Below are 12,406 nucleotides of genomic sequence, written 5' to 3'. Positions count from 1 at the left end.
CTCAGCTTTCATCCCATCCATCAGTTGTCCCATATATCCTTACCACATCCCATAAAGCATTCCACTCATCTCTGTCATATGCTTTTTCCAGGTCTATAAAAGCTGCATACAGCTTCTTACCTCTCTTCAGGAACGTTATTTTATTTAGCACAGCTGAGCAGTATATGCTCCATTTATGTGGTAACCAAGCCAACATGCAGAATTCTAGTATGAATGTTTCAAAGTATTTCTGTCAGATCATCAACACTTGATGGTGTGACACTGATTGGGATCTTAAATGCATGGTAAACAGTCTGCTCTTACCTCTCTCAGGTGACAGTGTGAACATGTGTGCATAACAGATTAGTCTGCCTGAATTGTATAGGAAGAAGCCATTTTGCACAAGTATAAATGATATATGCATCCCCCGTTTATGCTACATGTTACGATAATAGAAAGGTTAGTTTTAGCAGATTGGCTTCAGCAAGATAGGTTTCCATAATACAAGGAGGGAACCATTCCCACGTAACACCAAATTTTTTTTAATAAAGATTCTGTACTGTATTAAGTTTTCATGCAGAGACTTAAAACAGTTTAATGATAAATTGCTGTAAATATTATTGAAGGAACATTATGAATGAGTATAATGTACTCTCCATACATTCTGTTGTTTTGTGCATGAAGAGAGATGTTAGAAGGTAGTACTACAACGGCAACTACAAGGTTGTGATGGAAAACTTAGTTAAGTTTGACCATTTTTCATGGGCTGTTTTTCCCTATAAAGAACCCTGTAGACAGGATAATACTTAATGTTTTTATGAATCCAGTATATAAACTCACTCCAGATTAGGATCCATAATAGTAATTTCATGGATCAATTGATAAACAAGTGCTAAGTAATGAGTCTTCCTCTATTTCATCAGCTGTTTCTCATGTAAGTTTGCTTTTATTGAAGTGCTGCTTCCTCTTCCATTGCTATTTTAGCTCTACCAAATTCTCAAAACCTACAGTCTAGCCAAGGTGAATTATGTATGCCTTTCTTAGGATGGCATCATAAAATCTTTGAAGTTTTGTATGCACTCATTCGAGATGACCTTCCAAACCCCATTCATGTTTCAGGTCTTATGTTCAACACCCAACATTCTTGATATTTTTAATGATGTAGGGGGATACTGTGGTGGCATCAGAACATAATAGCACATGGCATGTCAGGCCTATTAGTAGCTCATGATAACTTTAAATGTTGCTATCACATCCTAATCCTTTAGTTGAATTAAGGAATCAGTGTTGGGTGGCATGACGTAAATATTAGGTGCATAGGATGATCCAGAACTTTATCAAGGATGATCCAGAGCATTATCGAGGCGTAAGGCCTTAAAACAGAGGTTAGAGTGAGTCACAATGGTAGCACTCCACTTTCACATGAAAATAGCTCACAAACCAGTTTTAAAAAGTTTTACTTATACCCAGGTTTTAAAGCCCAGGGATTCTGGAAATGGTACACAAGTAGTGGTCTGGTCTTAAAATCAATGTTTAACAGAAGTGTTAACTCATCTTTTGCACTTTTTCAAATCTGGAGCAACTTTTTCTACCTTCAATCATATGTCCTGATGGTTGTACATTTCTGATATAAGCCAGTTTCACTGGCATTCAATATGTATTGCTGTGTGTATTCATGAGTCATTACCATATGCGTAAACTACCCAAGAAACATAGCAGTGATAGCCCAGTGATCACTGGAAGCATCTCTTGTTAACATGTTATGTAGAGCTGACTTTTCTTAAACTTGCCAAATGTGCATTAGTTAAAAAGGCTCATCAGTTGAAGATTCACCTTATTCTTTTCCATGATGCTAATACAGCTTCAGCACTTGTTAGAATTTTGTCTTTATAACAGGTATACTTGACATATTTATGTTGTGTGCCCTACCATACACAGAGGATATTTCATCATTTTCAAATCATCTTTAGTATTTCACCTCAGCTTGTAGTGTTAACATCATGTTATGCTTCTTCCTAGAGGGACGTTGATTGTAGAAGAACTTTAGGAACCTTTGAAGGATCCAATATCGGTAGTAAAAAGAAGTAATCAAGTCATTTAGTACAACTAACATCTTGACACAACTGATTCAACATGGGTACTGACAGCACAAATGTCCAGCGTTTTTCTGGCAGCAAACAAGATGTATTCCCATGCTCTATTGAATACATGGAAGATGAAACACATTATGCACAACTGCAGAAGTGCAAATTTAGTTTGGTATTATTGATATTTGGGTGGTAAAAAGTAAATTGTGTACATGCAAATATGAATCTTTTGAAGTTTAGTTAGATCAGGGTTAGTTGTATTTAAAGTGAGGATTTGGAAAAACAAACTTCACAGTCTGATCGTCAAGTCAGACTGCTTATTTCCTGTTTGATACATATTCTATTATAAAGTTATTCAACATGGAACATGGTTGGTTAATGGTGCATATTTGAAGAAAATATAAGTGGCTAACATTAGAAGGCTTGAGGTAGCTTTAATAGAGAAAATACTGCCATCAAGAAGGGAAAAGGTAAAGTTGACGTAATTAAAGAGTTAAGAAGTGCCTCACTTTACAAGAATTCAGAGTGAGGTCAAACAAATGGAAACTTCAGTTAAGAACACTGAGAATGACGTAGAAGTAGAAATAATGTAGAGGATAACTGAACCAGGGTTAAGAGACATGCTAGTTAAATTAGCAAGTGAGAAGATTAAGGGTACACTTAGAAGACCAAGATGATAAACTTAGAAGACCAAGATGATAAACTTAGAAGACCAAGATGATAAACTTTTAGCTCTTGAAAGAAAGCTATGAAATGATGGATTGTTTATCACAAATATACTCAAAGGGAAGAGTCAAATTGGGCAGTCTATGTGACTGGAAAGACTGTGACTGAAGGATGGAAAAAACAAACTGCAGTGTTGGAAAATTGAGGAAACAGTGAATGAATTCAAGAGAAACGTTACAGTACAGCTGTTTTCTGAAAATATTGGCTAAAAACAAAACACAGAACACTAGTAATGAATGTATAAGGTAGACAAACAGTAATCGATAGGAACTGAACCTTCAGGGTTAATGAGAGCAAGATTCAGAAATTTGTCAGATAGTTAATGGGTGATAGGCAGCCACTATCCTGGGAGGTATTACTGGTAATACCCACCTAGGTATCGGTAGAGTTAGAGATGGCTGCATAGTGAGCCAGCACTTCATTGGCTTTGGTTTCTTTCATTTTGTCTGGGTTGCATCTTTTATTTTTGCCTAACCCATACATGGGCTACTGTCATTCAAGCCTCAGACATGCAGGTCATTCCATCTTGTACAAACCATTTGACAACACATAACTCATATGACACACTCTTTGTAAGTCTTGATTTCTTGCTGTGAGCTAACCCAACTTCATGCAAAATTTTCTCACGAGAAGACATACATAAGTGAATTGGTTGATCCAGATATTTAAGAATTAGTCAAACAGGAGATATGAAAATAAGATGATTGGTGATAATGTTTGGATAAGGACCACTTTCAGCCATCAGAGTAAAGGAAAACAGAGTTTAGAAATAGGATATGAGAACTTCAATAGGCACTTGACATGGGATATGTATTCTACATACTGAGTAGACAGAGATACTAGGAGTAGATATTTAGGTGAAATACCATATTGATTCCCATTGGGGAAGAGCAGTGTGGTTTCAGAAGTGGTAGAGGATGTGTGGATCAGGTGTTTGCTTTGAAGAATGTATGTGAGAAATACTTAGAAAAGCAAATGGATTTGTATGTAGCATTTATGGATCTGGAGAAGGCATATGATAGAGTTGATAGAGATGCTCTGTGGAAGGTATTAAGAATATATGGTGTGGGAGGAAAGTTGTTAGAAGCAGTGAAAAGTTTTTATCAAGGATGTAAGGCATGTGTACGTGTAGGAAGAGAGGAAAGTGATTGGTTCTCAGTGAATGTAGGTTTGCGGCAGGGGTGTGTGATGTCTCCATGGTTGTTTAATTTGTTTATGGATGGGGTTGTTAGGGAGGTAAATGCAAGAGTTTTGGAAAGAGGGGCAAGTATGAAGTCTGTTGGGGATGAGAGAGCTTGGGAAGTGAGTCAGTTGTTGTTCGCTGATGATACAGCGCTGGTGGCTGATTCATGTGAGAAACTGCAGAAGCTGGTGACTGAGTTTGGTAAAGTGTGTGGAAGAAGAAAGTTAAGAGTAAATGTGAATAAGAGCAAGGTTATTAGGTACAGTAGGGTTGAGGGTCAAGTCAATTGGGAGGTGAGTTTGAATGGAGAAAAACTGGAGGAAGTGAAGTGTTTTAGATATCTGGGAGTGGATCTGGCAGCGGATGGAACCATGGAAGCGGAAGTGGATCATAGGGTGGGGGAGGGGCGAAAATTCTGGGGGCCTTGAAGAATGTGTGGAAGTCGAGAACATTATCTCGGAAAGCAAAAATGGGTATGTTTGAAGGAATAGTGGTTCCAACAATGTTGTATGGTTGCGAGGCGTGGGCTATGGATAGAGTTGTGCGCAGGAGGATGGATGTGCTGGAAATGAGATGTTTGAGGACAATGTGTGGTGTGAGGTGGTTTGATCGAGTGAGTAACGTAAGGGTAAGAGAGATGTGTGGAAATAAAAAGAGCGTGGTTGAGAGAGCAGAAGAGGGTGTTTTGAAGTGGTTTGGGCACATGGAGAGAATGAGTGAGGAAAGATTGACCAAGAGGATATATGTGTCGGAGGTGGAGGGAACGAAGAGAAGAGGGAGACCAAATTGGAGGTGGAAAGATGGAGTGAAAAAGATTTTGTGTGATCGGGCCTGAACATGCAGGAGGGTGAAAGGAGGGCAAGGAATAGAGTGAATTGGAGCGATGTGGTATACCGGGGTTGACGTGCTGTCAGTGGATTGAATCAAGGCATGTGAAGCGTCTGGGGTAAACCATGGAAAGCTGTGTAGGTATGTATATTTGCGTGTGTGGACGTATGTATATACATGTGTATGGGGGGGGGTTGGGCCATTTCTTTCGTCTGTTTCCTTGCGCTACCTCGCAAACACGGGAGACAGTGACAAAGTATAATAAAAATAAAAAAAAAAAATAAAAATAACCATATTGATTCATAGACCCCCTAGACCTAGGCCAAGAGCCCCAGCCATAATGGTGCCCCACCAGCCACCCAAGTAAAAAAAAAGAATGGTTTGTGAAACTAGGAGAATAGATGTATTATTGTACTATGATGTGTATGATACAACAATAAAATTTGTTTGTCATCAAGAAATTTTCATGATTTTGTAAAATGTGAAGTGGGTTCCATATATTACCTAGGCCTAGGGCAACACTAAACATTAATTTGGCTTAAGTTATTGGAGAAAGAGATGAACTTTAAGGTTTACTCATAGAATGAATATTATAGCATGATGGTGTGAAGCAGCAGGCAAGAAATTGAATGTCATGAAGAATTTGGTTGGAAGCTTTTTCAGAGAAAACAGACCAAGGAAGCAGTAAAAAGAAATTTACAAGGCAAAAACATGGAGAATAAACGGAAGCTAGATATGAGGATGCCTGCGTCACTAGTTTAAGGACGACAGGAATATTAGACTCTTTGAGCATGAATCTAAACATAGTGTATATGAGTGCAGATTAATTTGTAATTACTGCCAGTCACCAGGATTTAATAGACCATAAAGGCATAATTGAAATAAAAGAGTCCTTGGTCAGATAAATGGTTGAAAAAAATTCAGCCTAAGTAAATGAAAAGTAGTGAAGGTGGAACACAGTGAAAGCCAAGACATGACTATAATCTGGCAGGAAGCGAGCTATGAGAACTTGTATGTGAAAGGACTAAATGGTCAAATAGTACCCAACCTATTACCAGGACACCATATCATGTAGATTCATTTGGTCTCCACGCCTTCAGAGACATAAAGATCTCGCAGAGAAAGTTTATAGGAGAATGGAAAAGATAGTACAGTATTTGAAATAAGAGAGCTGAGCTACAAGGAGAGATTAGAGGTTATGAATTTGCTCTCTGGAAGAGAGATGAAAAAGAGAAAATTTTAATGCAACCTTTAGGTTTCTACATCAGTGTGACATTGTCAACAGTGAGCGTTTTCTGAAAATGGAAAAAAAGAACAAGAGGTCATAGCAAGAAATTAAGCTAGAAATATATTAAAAAAAGCTAGAAAGAGGTATTGTACATCTAAAGTATCAGAGTTGCAGTTGAGTGGAATAAGTTGAGTATGAAATGTTATATGACTCAAAAAAGAAAGATATGGACCCCACAGGTGAAAACTCCCCACACTGTACAGATATGTAACAACACACACACCCACGTGCACATGCATGAGAGAGAGATACTGGCTCGGCAATTTTATTCATTCTCTGTATATTTGCACAAGCACAAAAGCTAGCATAACAATAAACTTAAAATTCTCCAAGTTGCAGTTCTTCATCTGACACCCAACTTCTATACTTGTACAGTCAAGGTAAGGTAGAGTAAGCAGCTTGTTGAATTAACCTTGATTTTTTTCTTTTTAAAGTTGAAGACTCCAGTCAATGGCTAAAGTTGTTACTGAGACCATCTTTTAAATCAAACAGAAAAAGAAGTTGAAAGAAATGGTAAAATAAGGATAAAAGAAGAATAATTTGAAAGTATTGAGGTAATTAAAAGACTTTCTTCTGAAAATTGGGAAGTCATATCTGTTAGGATAAACATGAAGAGGTTAAAAGTTCCAGTTTAATGGTATGAGTAAACAGACCTGATTCCCAATGGTTCATCTTGAGTTAACAACATATTGGCAGTAATAATGTGATGTGGTAGCATCTCAAGTGTTGCTTAGTCATACTAATGGTAGAGATTCAAAAAAACTCAGAAAGAAAAAAAATATCTATAGAAGCAGAAAGAGATTCAATTGTGATGAAGGTTAGTGGATCAAGTTTTGTCATAATGGGAGAGCTAAATGGTTGTTGCTATAAACCTTACTTTCCCATGTAAGTGTTTAGAGCTGGAACTATCCGAGAAGTGAGAGCAGTGTTCCGTGCAAGAACAGATCAATCTTTTGTATGTTAATAGTTCAACTGAAGAATCTTCTTCAGTAGACTAGGATTTCCACTCTGTCTCAGAAGCAGACTTATCCCTACTGGATGGGTAAAGTGGGACTTCCAATAAAGATTAGGTGTTAAAGTAAGACCAAAATATTTATTGTGCTGATTAGTAGAATTATTTCAAGAGATGTAGAAAGTTTTTAAGGAACAAATTTGGCTCTAGAGATGTTAAAGTAAGGTTATAGGTGTCACAATGAAAAATCTGGTTCAAATCTTGGTTGATAGAGCATGTTGTGACAAGATGTGATCTATATCAAGCAAGAGGAGTTGGAGCAAATTTGAAAGAAATGGAGAAATAGAGTGTTGAGTCAATAGTGAGTGCAGTGAGTTGACAAAATGAAATCTGATAAAAACAAGAAATATCCCTAAAGTTCATCACTAATGGTAAGTAGACTGACCATAGAGTACAGTATATTTTGTATTTGAAAGAAGAGAATTAGGAAGAAAAAGCAAAAGAAAGGGAAGCTTGGAGATCAGACCACAATATGTAATATTATGTCTAAAGCTTGTGAATCAAGAACCATTGCAACACAAACCTCGCCAGGTGGTAGAGTGTCCCGCAGTGTCCCCAGAACTTTTTTAAAGGGGAAGTAAATGTTTATAGTTGTGTTACTGGAGTGATAGTTTTCATACATGGTGCTTTGACAAGAAAATAGTGAAATTGGAAAAAATGTAGCTTAGACATTGAAGCTTATTGATACAGTGGTCAAATTGATGAGAACTACTATTGACGTTTGTGTAAATAGATTATACATTTCCTTTTTCCATAGCCAGAGGTTGAACCATTATGTGACATCCATTTTTTCATTTCATTTCAAGCTGGAAGTTTCAGTTTTCTAAATTGTTTCTTACATTTTTTCATATGTATATATATGTATGTGTGTGTGTGTGTATATGTGCGTATGTATGTGTGTGTGTATGTGTATATATATATATATATATATATTTTTTTTTTTTTTTTTTTTTTTTTTTTTATACTTTGTCGCCGTCTCCCGCGTTTGCGAGGTAGCGCAAGGAAACAGACGAAAGAAATGGCCCAACCCCCCCCCCCATACACATGTACATACACACGTCCACACACGCAAATATACATACCTACACAGCTTTCCATGGTTTACCCCAGACGCTTCACATGCCTTGCTTCAATCCACTGACAGCACGTCAACCCCTGTATACCACATGACTCCAATTCACTCTATTTCTTGCCCTCCTTTCACCCTCCTGCATGTTCAGGCCCCGATCACACAAAATCTTTTTCACTCCATCTTTCCACCTCCAATTTGGTCTCCCTCTTCTCCTTGTTCCCTCCACCTCCGACACATATATCCTCTTGGTCAATCTCTCCTCACTCATTCTCTCCATGTGCCCAAACCATTTCAAAACACCCTCTTCTGCTCTCTCAACCACGCTCTTTTTATTTCCACACATCTCTCTTACCCTTACGTTACTTACTCGATCAAACCACCTCACACCACACATTGTCCTCAAACATCTCATTTCCAGCACATCCATCCTCCTGCGCACATCTCTATCCATAGCCCACGCCTCGCAACCATACAACATTGTTGGAACCACTATTCCCTCAAACATACCCATTTTTGCTTTCCGAGATAGTGTTCTCGACTTCCACACATTTTTCAAGGCTCCCAGAATTTTCGCCCCCTCCCCCACCCTATGATCCACTTCCGCTTCCATGGTTCCATCCACTGACAGATCCACTCCCAGATATCTAAAACACTTCACTTCCTCCAGTTTTTCTCCATTCAAACTCACCTCCCAATTGACTTGACCCTCACCCCTACTGTACCTAATAACCTTGCTCTTATTCACATTTACTCTCAACTTTCTTCTTCCACACACTTTACCAAACTCAGTCACCAGCTTCTGCAGTTTCTCACATGAATCAGCCACCAGCGCTGTATCATCAGCGAACAACAACTGACTCACTTCCCAAGCTCTCTCATCCCCAACAGACTTCATACTTGCCCCTCTTTCCAGGACTCTTGCATTTACCTCCCTTACAACCCCATCCATAAACAAATTAAACAACCATGGAGACATCACACACCCCTGCCGCAAACCTACATTCACTGAGAACCAATCACTTTCCTCTCTTCCTACACGTACACATGCCTTACATCCTCGATAAAAACTTTTCACTGCTTCTAACAACTTGCCTCCCACACCATATATTCTTAATACCTTCCACATATATATATATATATATTATCCCTGGGGATAGGGGTGAAAGAATACTTCCCACGCATTCCTCGCGTGTCGTAGAAAGCGACTAGAGGGGACGGGAGCGGGGGGGCCAGAAATCCTCCCCTCCTTGTATTTTTTAACTTTCTAAAATGGGAAACAGAAGAAGGAGTCACGCGGGGAGTGCTCATCCTCCTCGAAGGCTCAGATTGGGGTGCCTAAATGTGTGTGGATGTAACCAAGATGTGAAAAAAGGAGAGATAGGTAGTATGTTTGAGGAAAGGAACCTGGATGTTTTGGCTCTGAGTGAAACGAAGCTCAAGGGTAAAGGGGAAGAGTGGTTTGGGAATGTCTTGGGAGTAAAGTCAGGGGTTAGTGAGAAGACAAGAGCAAGGGAAGGAGTAGCAATACTCCTGAAACAGGAGTTGTGGGAGTATGTGATAGAATGTAAGAAAGTAAATTCTCGATTAATATGGGTAAAACTGAAAGTTGATGAAGAGAGATGGGTGATTATTGGTGCATATGCACCTGGGCATGAGAAGAAAGATCATGAGAGGCAAGTGTTTTGGGAGCAGCTGAATGAGTGTGTTAGTGGTTTTGATGCACGAGACCAGGTTATAGTGATGGGTGATTTGAATGCAAAGGTGAGTAATGTGGCAGTTGAGGGAATAATTGGTATACATGGGGTGTTCAGAGTTGTAAATGGAAATGGTGAAGAGCTTGTAGATTTATGTGCTGAAAAAGGACTGATGATTGGGAATACCTGGTTTAAAAAGCGAGATATACATAAGTATACTTATGTAAGTAGGAGAGATGGCCAGAGAGCGTTATTGGATTACGTGTTAATTGACAGGCGCGTGAAAGAGAGACTTTTGGATGTTAATGTGCTGAGAGGTGCAACTGGAGGGATGTCTGATCATTATCTTGTGGAGGCTAAGGTGAAGATTTGTATGGGTTTTCAGAAAAGAAGAGTGAATGTTGGGGTGAAGAGGGTGGTGAGAGTAAGTGAGCTTGGGAAGGAGACTTGTGTGAGGAAGTACCAGGAGAGACTGAGTACAGAATGGAAAAAGGTGAGAACAATGGAAGTATGGGGAGTGGGGGAGGAATGGGATGTATTTAGGGAATCAGTGATGGATTGCGCAAAAGATGCTTGTGGCATGAGAAGAGTGGGAGGTGGGTTGATTAGAAAGGGTAGTGAGTGGTGGGATGAAGAAGTAAGAGTATTAGTGAAAGAGAAGAGAGAGGCATTTGGACGATTTTTGCAGGGAAAAAATGAAATTGAGTGGGAGATGTATAAAAGAAAGAGACAGGAGGTCAAGAGAAAGGTGCAAGAGGTGAAAAAAAGGGCAAATGAGAGTTGGGGTGAGAGAGTATCATTAAATTTTAGGGAGAATAAAAAGATGTTCTGGAAGGAGGTAAATAAAGTGCGTAAGACAAGGGAGCAAATGGGAACTTCAGTGAAGGGCGCTAATGGGGAGGTGATAACAAGTAGTGGTGATGTGAGAAGGAGATGGAGTGAGTATTTTGAAGGTTGTTGAATGTGTTTGATGATAGAGTGGCAGATATAGGGTGTTTTGGTCGAGGTGGTGTGCAAAGTGAGAGGGTTAGGGAAAATGATTTGGTAAACAGAGAAGAGGTAGTAAAAGCTTTGTGGAAGATGAAAGCCGGCAAGGCAGCAGGTTTGGATGGTATTGCAATGGAATTTATTAAAAAAGGGGTGACTGTATTGTTGACTGGTTGGTAAGGTTATCTAATGTATGTATGACTCATGGTGAGGTGCCTGAGGATTGGCGGAATGCGTGCATAGTGCCATTGTACAAAGGCAAAGGGGATAAGAGTGAGTGCTCAAATTACAGAGGTATAAGTTTGTTGAGTATTCCTGGTAAATTATATGGGAGGATATTGATTGAGAGGGTGAAGGCATGTACAGAGCATCAGATTGGGGAAGAGCAGTGTGGTTTCAGAAGTGGTAGAGGATGTGTGGATCAGGTGTTTGCTTTGAAGAATGTAGGTGAGAAATACTTAGAAAAGCAAATGGATTTGTATGTAGCATTTATGGATCTGGAGAAGGCATATGATAGAGTTGATAGAGATGCTCTGTGGAAGGTATTAAGAATATATGGTGTGGGAGGCAAGTTGTTAGAAGCAGTGAAAAGTTTTTATCGAGGATGTAAGGCATGTGTACGTGTAGGAAGAGAGGAAAGTGATTGGTTCTCAGTGAATGTAGGTTTGCGGCAGGGGTGTGTGATGTCTCCATGGTTGTTTAATTTGTTTATGGATGGGATTGTTAGGGAGGTGAATGCAAGAGTTTTGGAAAGAGGGGCAAGTATGAAGTCTGTTGGGGATGAGAGAGCTTGGGAAGTGAGTCAGTTGTTGTTCGCTGATGATACAGCGCTGGTGGCTGATTCATGTGAGAAACTGCAGAAGTTGTTGACTGAGTTTGGTAAAGTGTGTGAAAGAAGAAAGTTAAGAGTAAATATGAATAAGAGCAAGGTTATTAGGTACAGTAGGGTTGAGGGTCAAGTCAATTGGGAGGTGAGTTTGAATGGAGAAAAACTGGAGGAAGTGAAGTGTTTTAGATATCTGGGAGTGGATCTGGCAGCGGATGGAACCATGGAAGCGGAAGTGGATCATAGGGTGGGGGAGGGGGCGAAAATTCTGGGAGCCTTGAAGAATGTGTGGAAGTCGAGAACATTATCTCAGAAAGCAAAAATGGGTATGTTTGAAGGAATAGTGGTTCCAACAATGTTGTATGGTTGCGAGGCGTGGGCTATGGATAGAGTTGTGCGCAGGAGGATGGATGTGCTGGAAATGAGATGTTTGAGGACAATGTGTGGTGTGAGGTGGTTTGATTGAGTAAGTAACGTAAGGGTAAGAGAGATGTGTGGAAATAAAAAGAGCGTGGTTGAGAGAGCAGAAGAGGGTGTTTTGAAATGGTTCGGGCACATGGAGAGAATGAGTGAGGAAAGATTGACCAAGGGAATATATGTGTCGGAGGTGGAGGGAACGAGGAGAAGAGGGAGACCAAATTGGAGGTGGAAAGATGGAGTGAAAAAGATTTTGTGTGATCGGGGCCTGAACATGCAGGAGGGTGAAAGGAGGGCAAAGAATAGA

This window comes from Panulirus ornatus, chromosome 5 (genome assembly GCF_036320965.1).
Source record: "Panulirus ornatus isolate Po-2019 chromosome 5, ASM3632096v1, whole genome shotgun sequence".
Classification (NCBI taxonomy): domain Eukaryota; kingdom Metazoa; phylum Arthropoda; class Malacostraca; order Decapoda; family Palinuridae; genus Panulirus; species Panulirus ornatus.
Note: the sequence above shows the minus strand (reverse complement) of the source record.